We start from the raw sequence: 8,601 nt of genomic DNA, 5'->3' as shown, positions 1-8,601 counted from the left end.
GAGATTCCAACCGCTCGAGAAGAACTTGCTTCCTCGCCTTCATCCTCAGAGATGTCGATGGCAAAGGAGAACAAGCTGTCGGGAGAGTCCTGTTCCTGAAAAGGAAGACAAAATAAGTTATTCTATGATCAAGTACTGATAACAATAAAAATAGAGATTGGGTAACTTACTTGTTTCAGGGCTATCTCTCGCTTCTGACTAGATGACGCCGATGGAACTACAGGCTGATCGGCTGGAATTGCCGATGAAACTATGTCAGCTGAAAGATTGACAGAAGTGATTGATAAAGTGGAAAAATAGGTTCATCGGCAATAAATGGAAAGTATGTTACCTTGAGGGGGTGCAGTACTTGTCTGAATCAAGGAGACTACCGATGCTATGATTAGGCTTGCTGGATCGGCGGTCTGCTCATGTACATCAGCCGATGTTTCTTCTGGCTGAGGTTCCTGTGGCTGGAGTTCTTCCACTTGGGGTTCTTTTTGTGGCTGTGGAGGAGATGGTATCTGCTATGTCTGGGCTTCTGGAGAAGAAGGGGATGATTCTACTGGGATCGGAGATCTTGGGGGAGGAGGAGGTGTTACTATTCTCTGGCGCTTCGCTTGTGATCTGGTACTCTTGGAACCTTTTCTCTTCGGTTGACTGTACTGGGGGGCAACGGCAGTTGTACTTCTGGTCTTTGCCGATGTACCGGTGTGCTCATACAACAATGAAAATTTATGTGTACACGTGTAATAGGTATAAGAATGGAATCGGTATGAGTAAAAGAATTCGAAAATTTACCTTGAAGGCTTGTGCTAAGGTAGAGGCAGCTACCGATGGGGATATCTTCGTCCGCTTGGTGGTAACTTTCTTGAGACGCACACCCCGATGCATTATAGCAGCCAAGGTTGGAGCGTTGTTGCTGATCAAAGAAATCGGGCCCGATGGAAGGAGCTCAATCGGCTTACCCGTCCTGCTGACCAATGGGTGTGTGTCATCGACCTGCATATAACAAGGAAAGTAAGATACCGATGGAAAGTGAAAGTGAAAGGATTGAAGCATCGGTTTAGAGTACTTACAGTATTATTAGGGACTTTGTACTTGGAGTCGATCATGCCACGGTATGTGAGAGCCGATCTGCAGAACAGGTGTTCTTTCCATTCTTCCCACCACTGTTTGTATGCTTGAGTGATGAAGAGAGCTGGGATCCAAGCTGATAGATCGACATTTGTATCGGCGTTTGGTGGAAGTTGGGCTACCCTGATCCATTCCAAATTGTTGGTGATGACCTCCCTCGGCTTTATCACATCGGCGTAGCAGAGTGCAACCGGCAGTTGGCCGAAAGCCAGTTGGCGAGCTAGTGCCGATGGGTTATAAAACTCATAGGTCAGATTGGAGGCTTTCCCACTACCAAAGAAGTTCACTAGTATGGCTCTTGGTGTGATAATTGCCGTCACCACATCACGGTCCTTGTTGAGAGCATCGTTGAAGGGGTGGAAAGTCAAGGGAAATCTGGTATCTGGGTCTTCATAAGGCATCCATGCCCGTTGTTCTCTGGTTAGACCCTCATACAGAGTTTAGAAGAATCGGCTAACCTGGTCTGCGTTACCACCTGTGCCAGGCAAAACTATGGCAGCTTCGCCAAAGTTCAGAGGGGAACGAGTTGCCGATTCTTCTCCATCCAGTTCATAATCCTCGGTTATATCCCTAGGGAAGCGCTGTGCAAAGAGGTAGAACTCAAGGCGCTTGTGCATGTGGAGACTAAGCCACATATTGATGAACCACCAGGGACCCCCTAAGTTGCCGATGGGTTGACCAAGCAGTAGTTTCTGGGCTACCTAGTGGAGGAGGTGATAAGCAGAGCCAAGTAGGTATCGGCCGAGAGGAAATCGGCCACCATTGGCTAATGTTTCTGCTGCCGACAAGTAAACAGAATTTGGTCCTGCCGATCGGCCACAGAATACAAATTTATCCAGCCACATGTTCAGAAAAGTGGTATGTTCCTTTGCATTGACAGGACTGTTCTTCGGTACTTCTGAATGTACCCTGACCAACTGCCGATGGCACGAGTTTCCACCTTAGCACTGGGTTTGGTATCGAACAGGTGGGTGGTATCGGCAGAGGATACATCTAAGTCGGTGAGCATAAGTACACCGGCAAGTGTAGGGGAAGCAGGGCCATGGCCAAACACGAAAGCATTGAGTGTGTCTAACCAAAAGTATGAGGCAGCTATCAGTAGTGACTCATTTCTCTCCATATCGGCAAGAGACAATCTAATGCACTGATCTAATTTTCGTTCACCCCATTGGACCTCATTTGAGTTACTGACTCTCAGGAACAAATCCTTCCATCCCTTGGTAGGACTGGGCCAGGAACGGAAGGCGTCTTTCCATAGATCTAGAGAAAAATTCTCGGCTCTAAAGGGGATTCTGTTTGTCTCCACGTTTATAAGATCGGTGGGATCTAAGTTTCCTAGTGGACCAAGGCATTGGAGATGGGGTTGATGTAGGGATTATGATCTTGTCAGCCAAATCCTAAAGATTGTAAGGATAAAAAAAAGTAAAAAGAAAAAAGGGGAATATTTGGTAAAAGGAATTGCGGATGGACAAAGGTACAACAAGAATACGAAAAAGAAGGAGGGTAAGCTAACCTCAGGGACGACGAAGTTGACGGCCATTGCCCCGCGGAGAAGAAGATCGAAAACTTGGGGGATGTTGGAGGAAGTTCTTGCTGGAGTTCTTGGAGCTATCGAACAGTGCCTCCGCCAGGAAAGCAGAGTTGGGGCTGTAGAATGATGCGATGGAGAAGGAGTACCCGAGAAGGAAGTATTTATAGGACAAAACGGGCAAGGGCAAATTTGGCTTATCTCTTCGCCGCATCCATGAAATCCGAGGGTGCTCAGGTGGATATGGTAACTGTTCGCACGGTAATCAAGGGATTGCACAGGTGATTTGACAGGAAGCGGTCATGATTTTGGAGATATTTCACTGTGCGGGATTCCTTGGTCGGTCCATCGGCAGTTCCCTCTAACGGTAATATTGCCGATGGGCGCATAAAGTGGAGAGATCCGGTTCGGAAGGTTGAGGAATTCGAGGAATCTGCAGGAGAATCGGGCCAAGGTTGTTCAGATTTAAACGGTCGGTTACGAAATTAGGAGAATTAATTGCGGAAAGGCATCATTACTGCAGAGAATTTCGGAGCATTAATGATTTTATACTCCGAAATTGGGGGGCATGTGTTGACACCATTTTTGGACACGTACCCAGGGACCTGTAGAGTATAGATCGGCAGGTGGATCAATGGTAACTGGTCTGCAGAAGAGTTGCCAATGAGGATAGTTGCCGATGAAGAGACGATTGAATATGACTAAGTCCAGGGGTGGTGACGTGTTCTTACCGATGATAAATATTGATGTTTGCAGATGGCCATAATAGGAAGGCTGCCGATGACTCTGAAGGAAATCGTGGAGATTGCCGATCGATCTGTGGTGGTGTCCTGGTCGGTTACAAGGCGGAAGTTTTATGTTTTCCTTAGTTATTTAAATTCGTTTTGTATACGGATTCTATTTAATTTGGAATTCGAGTCCTAGTCGTGTCTGATTGTAGCTCTTTGAGCAGGGTATAAATGTAGACCCTAGGGCTTTGTAATAATCAATCTATCAATCAACCAAACACAAGTTTTTACTCATATTCTAGCATCTACTTTTTCGACGACTTCGTCATATTTTCCTTTTTACTACGAGTTCTTAGGAATTCGCCGACTTAAGCTCGGTGTATTCTCGAGTTCCGTGTGAATACCTCTTGGCCGTGACATCCGGGCGCATCGCTGTTGTCGGGACCAAAGTATTCGAGTTATCACCTTTGCCGATAGTAAGGTCAAATCGGCTGGCACGCCTTAACATTAGAATCGGGTATTAGCCCTTTGTGTTTGCAGATCCGCTTTTGCATCAACAGAGCCGAATACGAATACAGCTCCTGAGGAAGCTCCGACAGGCCAGGACTCCACCGAATCTCTACTCCTCTACTCTATCTCTCTAATCTCTATCTTGATTGCTAGCCCAGTTCTAGTCGATCTCTATCTAATGCTCTGGCTCTTCATCTCTTGATCTGGCCTCTTCCAGAGGGGTCTAACCTTCTATTTATAGCCTAGTGAGATGGACACGCGCCGTTGGATCAAACCGACTTAACAAGGCCGAGATGGCTCCTTAGAGGTGTTGGAGGAAGCTTCCGGAAGGAGGGAGAAAACCCTAACCATAGGGGGTCGGCCAGTGCTAGGGTGGGGCCGGCTGGCACGTCCTGGCGGCTGCTGGCTCTCCCCTCGTGTCGAGTGTCTTCTAGAGTGTTCCTGAATCCTCTAGTGTCATCGTTCCGTCGTGGATAAGTTTTGTGGCCAATTAGCACTTCAATCCCTCTTTTGAGTACTTTCTAAAATAATCCCTAGACAACATAGAATATACAAAACTCATGGAAATTGTCAGTGATAACCCTATTCTAGAAGATATTCATTTCTGGTGGAGAAATAAATGTTAACCAATTTTGTAAGTTAACAGGTGTCAACAATTACCCCCACACTTAGGGTTTTCCTCATCCCGAGAAAAAGGTTGGTTTTATCATAATGAGTAAATATTTAATGCACAACTTGGAAATTAAATTATATAAAACTGATCTAGTCATCATGCATTGTTGAAATTTAAAGTGCTTATCATGAATTGTATAGTGATTGTAGAGTAGGATAGCTTAAAGTAGATTACTCTCTTCCTTAAATTTTGTCTACTAGAGAGAAAGTGAAGTTTGCAAATAAAACATAGCTTCAACCTTCTCTTAATTGTAGTGGCATCAATGGTTGTGATATTAATTTGATGTTCATAACCAGGGAGGGAAGTATCATATTCCTAGATCTGACAAATCATCCACTTCCTTAGCATATTATGTAGGAGGGAGCATGAGCTCTCTTTCTTTTCTTTTCTCTCTTTTTTTAGATCGAGGTTCCAGACACTTGTCCCTTTTTATTTCCTTGTGATCTATCTTTTTGAGTTTTCAGACACTTCTCCCTTTTTATTTCCTTGGATTTCTTTATGAAGAGCTCATGCCCTCTTCATAATAGTGTTTTATGAGAGTGTATTATGTTTTTATTTCATTTTTATGATACTAGGAATATGATAAATCTCTCTACCAAAGTCATAATAATAGAATGATATGATTATTATTTGATTCCAATACAAAGAGAGGTGAAGCTAACTATTTTTACCTAAGACAAATTTTCAGGAATCGAATACTCATTATTTTGCTATCTTTCCTTCCGCAATAACTTAAGCAAACATGAAGTACTATAAATTTCACAACCATGACTCTAGGAAAGTGTTATACAATTTATTTTCGAGTCATGGATTAAATGGTGTTTATTATTTCTTAAAAATATGTAATATAAAGATTTTTGATTCGGATGACAATTCAAAGATGAAATACATGCAATTATAATTTAAATAGCTCAAACCTGACCGTGACCGAAGCGAGAGTGGGGATGAACAAACACAGGGCACCGGCCAGCCCCACCTAGGGACCGGCTGGCCCCACCTTTGGGCAGTGTGGACCCTGCTTTGCTGTGCATGATCTTGGTTCGATTGTATTCCGAATTATGCTATTTTTCGACTGAATTTTTGTTTCGTGATTGAGATGTGACTCCCCCACACTTATTTTCCTGTATACTTTCTTGCGCAATATGTGAAGACAAACACATACAAAAAATAGTGAATAGAGTAGATAAAAGATAAGGCACTTTATTTATTCATGGTGGTGATATAATTTGACATACGCTTTAACGACTGAGCTAACGACTGCCCTAGCTCAATAGGCTTTGTCCTAAGAAAATTCTCTATGACTCGACTGACCTAAGTAACTAGCCAAATCTAGCAGAATTATGCCTTATTGATAGGTAACATGGCAACTATGGCTGCCCTTTATTATTGAGGCCCTGAATTTCTTCGTGGAGGGCTGCAATCTCTGCTTCAAGCTTATATTTATCATTCCTGAGGCTGCGGATCAATTTGAAGCTGATCCCTAACTGCTTGTCCATGCCTTCTATGAGCTTGTCCCTTATATTGTTGGACTTTTCCATCCCCCTGACAATATCAGTGAGGCCTTCAAGCTTCTCGTTGAGGGTGCGCAAGGTAGGGGCTGGCTGCTAGGGAACTTTCTCTAGTGCTAGTGCTAAAGTTGCTCTCTTCCTCTTGGGCTTAGGCGTCGGTGCAATATGCTCAACATAGCATACTTCATTAGGGTTAGCACGAACCCCTTGGATAACCGGACGAGCGGTGGTGTACTTGGCACAGATCAGCTTCCCGTTCTTGTCGGTTTGGACCAACAAGAGCCATCCATTCTCCCTAGGTTGAAGAAGTGGAGTACCCTTGGGGATAGCGACCTGCTTCCTATTAGCAATTCCTTGTAGCAATTGCCTTGTAGGAGAAGGATTAGATGGTTCTTGTACATAGCAAGCTTGCTCATAACGCTGGGGTACTGTAGTGCGTGCTTCGGCGGTACCATGGTGAGAGGCTTTGGTGGCACAATGGCGAGAGGCTTTGGCTGTGCGAGGACGAGAGTCTTCAAGTCATCGCTAGGGATGTTGTCGAAGTCCACGCCGTGGGAGACGACTACCTTGTCCGCCATTGCTAATAGATCTAGATTGGAGAGCTTCTCTGGGAAAAGAGGTGGTTGATTATGGAATACTATTGAGGAGGGTCTAGGTATGTATTTATATGGGTTTTCAGGAGATGGGATGAGGACGTATTCTAGGCTCTATGGGATCCGTACGAAAGAATATCTGATTACGAGTGGATTATGCGCGAATATCCGTAGCAAGGGTGTAGAAGGACAGGGAACGAAAGTCGGGACGAGAGGTGGTAAGGGGGCGCTGGCCGGCCCCACATATGCGCCGACCGGCCCCACCAGGGGTCCGCTTCGGGTGCCCTTCTGCGTGGTGCCTTTAGACTCTTCCTAATTTCTGTTAGACGTGTTTTCGAATAAATTTTTGTACTGGAATAAATATAACTTAATATGGCAGTAATTGGATAAATTCTATCACATCAATTACTCCTGAATCAAATTGTTCTAAATAAAGTTTAAGTCGGTGTCCATTTACCTTGAATAACGTACCTTCGCTTGATTGTAGAGTTACTGCTCCGTGTGTTGATGAATTCACGATGGTGAAGGGTCCTTCCTAGTTGCTCCTCAATTTTCCAAGCCCAAATAATTTGAACCTAGAATTAAAAAGTAATACCTTATCTCCTGGTGCAAATTGCTTCTTCTTGATTCTCTTGTCATGCCATTTCTTTGTTCGCTCTTTGTAGATCTTCAAATTGTGATATGCCTTTTCTCTCCATTCTTCCAGTTCTGATAATTGCATTTTTCATTTCTCTCCAGCAGCTTCAAAATTCATATTCCATCTTTTGATAGCCCAATGAGCTTTATGTTCTAGTTCAACTGGCAAGTGACAGGTCTTCCAATATACCAGTTGATATGGTGACATACCCAAAGGTGTTTTATAAGCTGTCCGGTATGCCCATAGTGCATTTGGTAATTGATCCCTCCATAGAGTTCTCATCTCATTTACTATTTTCTGGAGAATGTTTTTGATTGTTTATTTGATGTTTCTGCCTGACCACTTGTCTGAGGATGATATGGATTAACAACATTATATCGTATTCCATGAGCTTGTAGGTTTAATTGAAACTTTTTATCAGTGAAATATGTTCCTCCATCACTTATAACCATCCTAGGTGTTCCAAACCTCAGAAATATAACCTCTTCAAATATCCTCTTTGAGTGTCTGGAGTCAACCTTCTTGCATGGCATGGCTTCTACCCACTTAGATACATAGTCAACTGCCACCAAAATGTACTCATAATTCCATGATTTCACAAATGGTCCCATGTAATCAATTCCCCAGACATCAAAGAGCTCTATCTGAAGATTGTTGGTGAGTGGTATAGCATCTCTAGTAGTGATATTTACGTGCCTCTGACATGGCCCACATCTTCGGATAAAATCTTTGGTGTCTTCGTACATGGTGGCCAGAAGAAACTACTTTGTCAAATTTTTGCATGAGTACAGAATACCCCATAATGACCTCCATATGTTGATGAATGACATTTCTGAATGATCTGCATGCCCTCCTCCACTGGTACACAGCTTCTAAGCAACCCATCTGAGCATACCCAAAAGAGATAGGGTGGATCCCATATGTGGAGACGACTTTCATAAATGAGCTTCCTCTTATTTTCTCCTGGTGGTACGTATCCTGCAACCATAAAGTTCATAATATTCGCGTACCAAGGATCTGTCTTGGGCACTTTAAATAGCATGTCATCTCTTAATGAGTCATTAATAGGTAACTCCTGAGGTTCTTTAAAATACATCTTAGACAAATGATCAGCAACAGGATTTTATACACCTTTTCTATCTTTATTTTCCAAATTAAATTCTTAAAGTAATAAGATCCATCTTATTAATCGTGGTTTAGCATCTTTCTTAGTGAGCAAATATTTAAGAGTAGCGTGGTCAGAATAAACAATTATTTTAGCTCCAACTAAGTAAAACCAAAATTTATCAATTGCAAAAACAACAGCTA

The sequence above is a fragment of the Sorghum bicolor genome, chromosome 2, assembly GCF_000003195.3.
Source record: "Sorghum bicolor cultivar BTx623 chromosome 2, Sorghum_bicolor_NCBIv3, whole genome shotgun sequence".
NCBI classification, from domain to species: Eukaryota; Viridiplantae; Streptophyta; class Magnoliopsida; order Poales; family Poaceae; genus Sorghum; species Sorghum bicolor.
The sequence above is the reverse complement of the archived record's forward strand: the minus strand, read 5'-3'. Positions refer to the sequence as shown.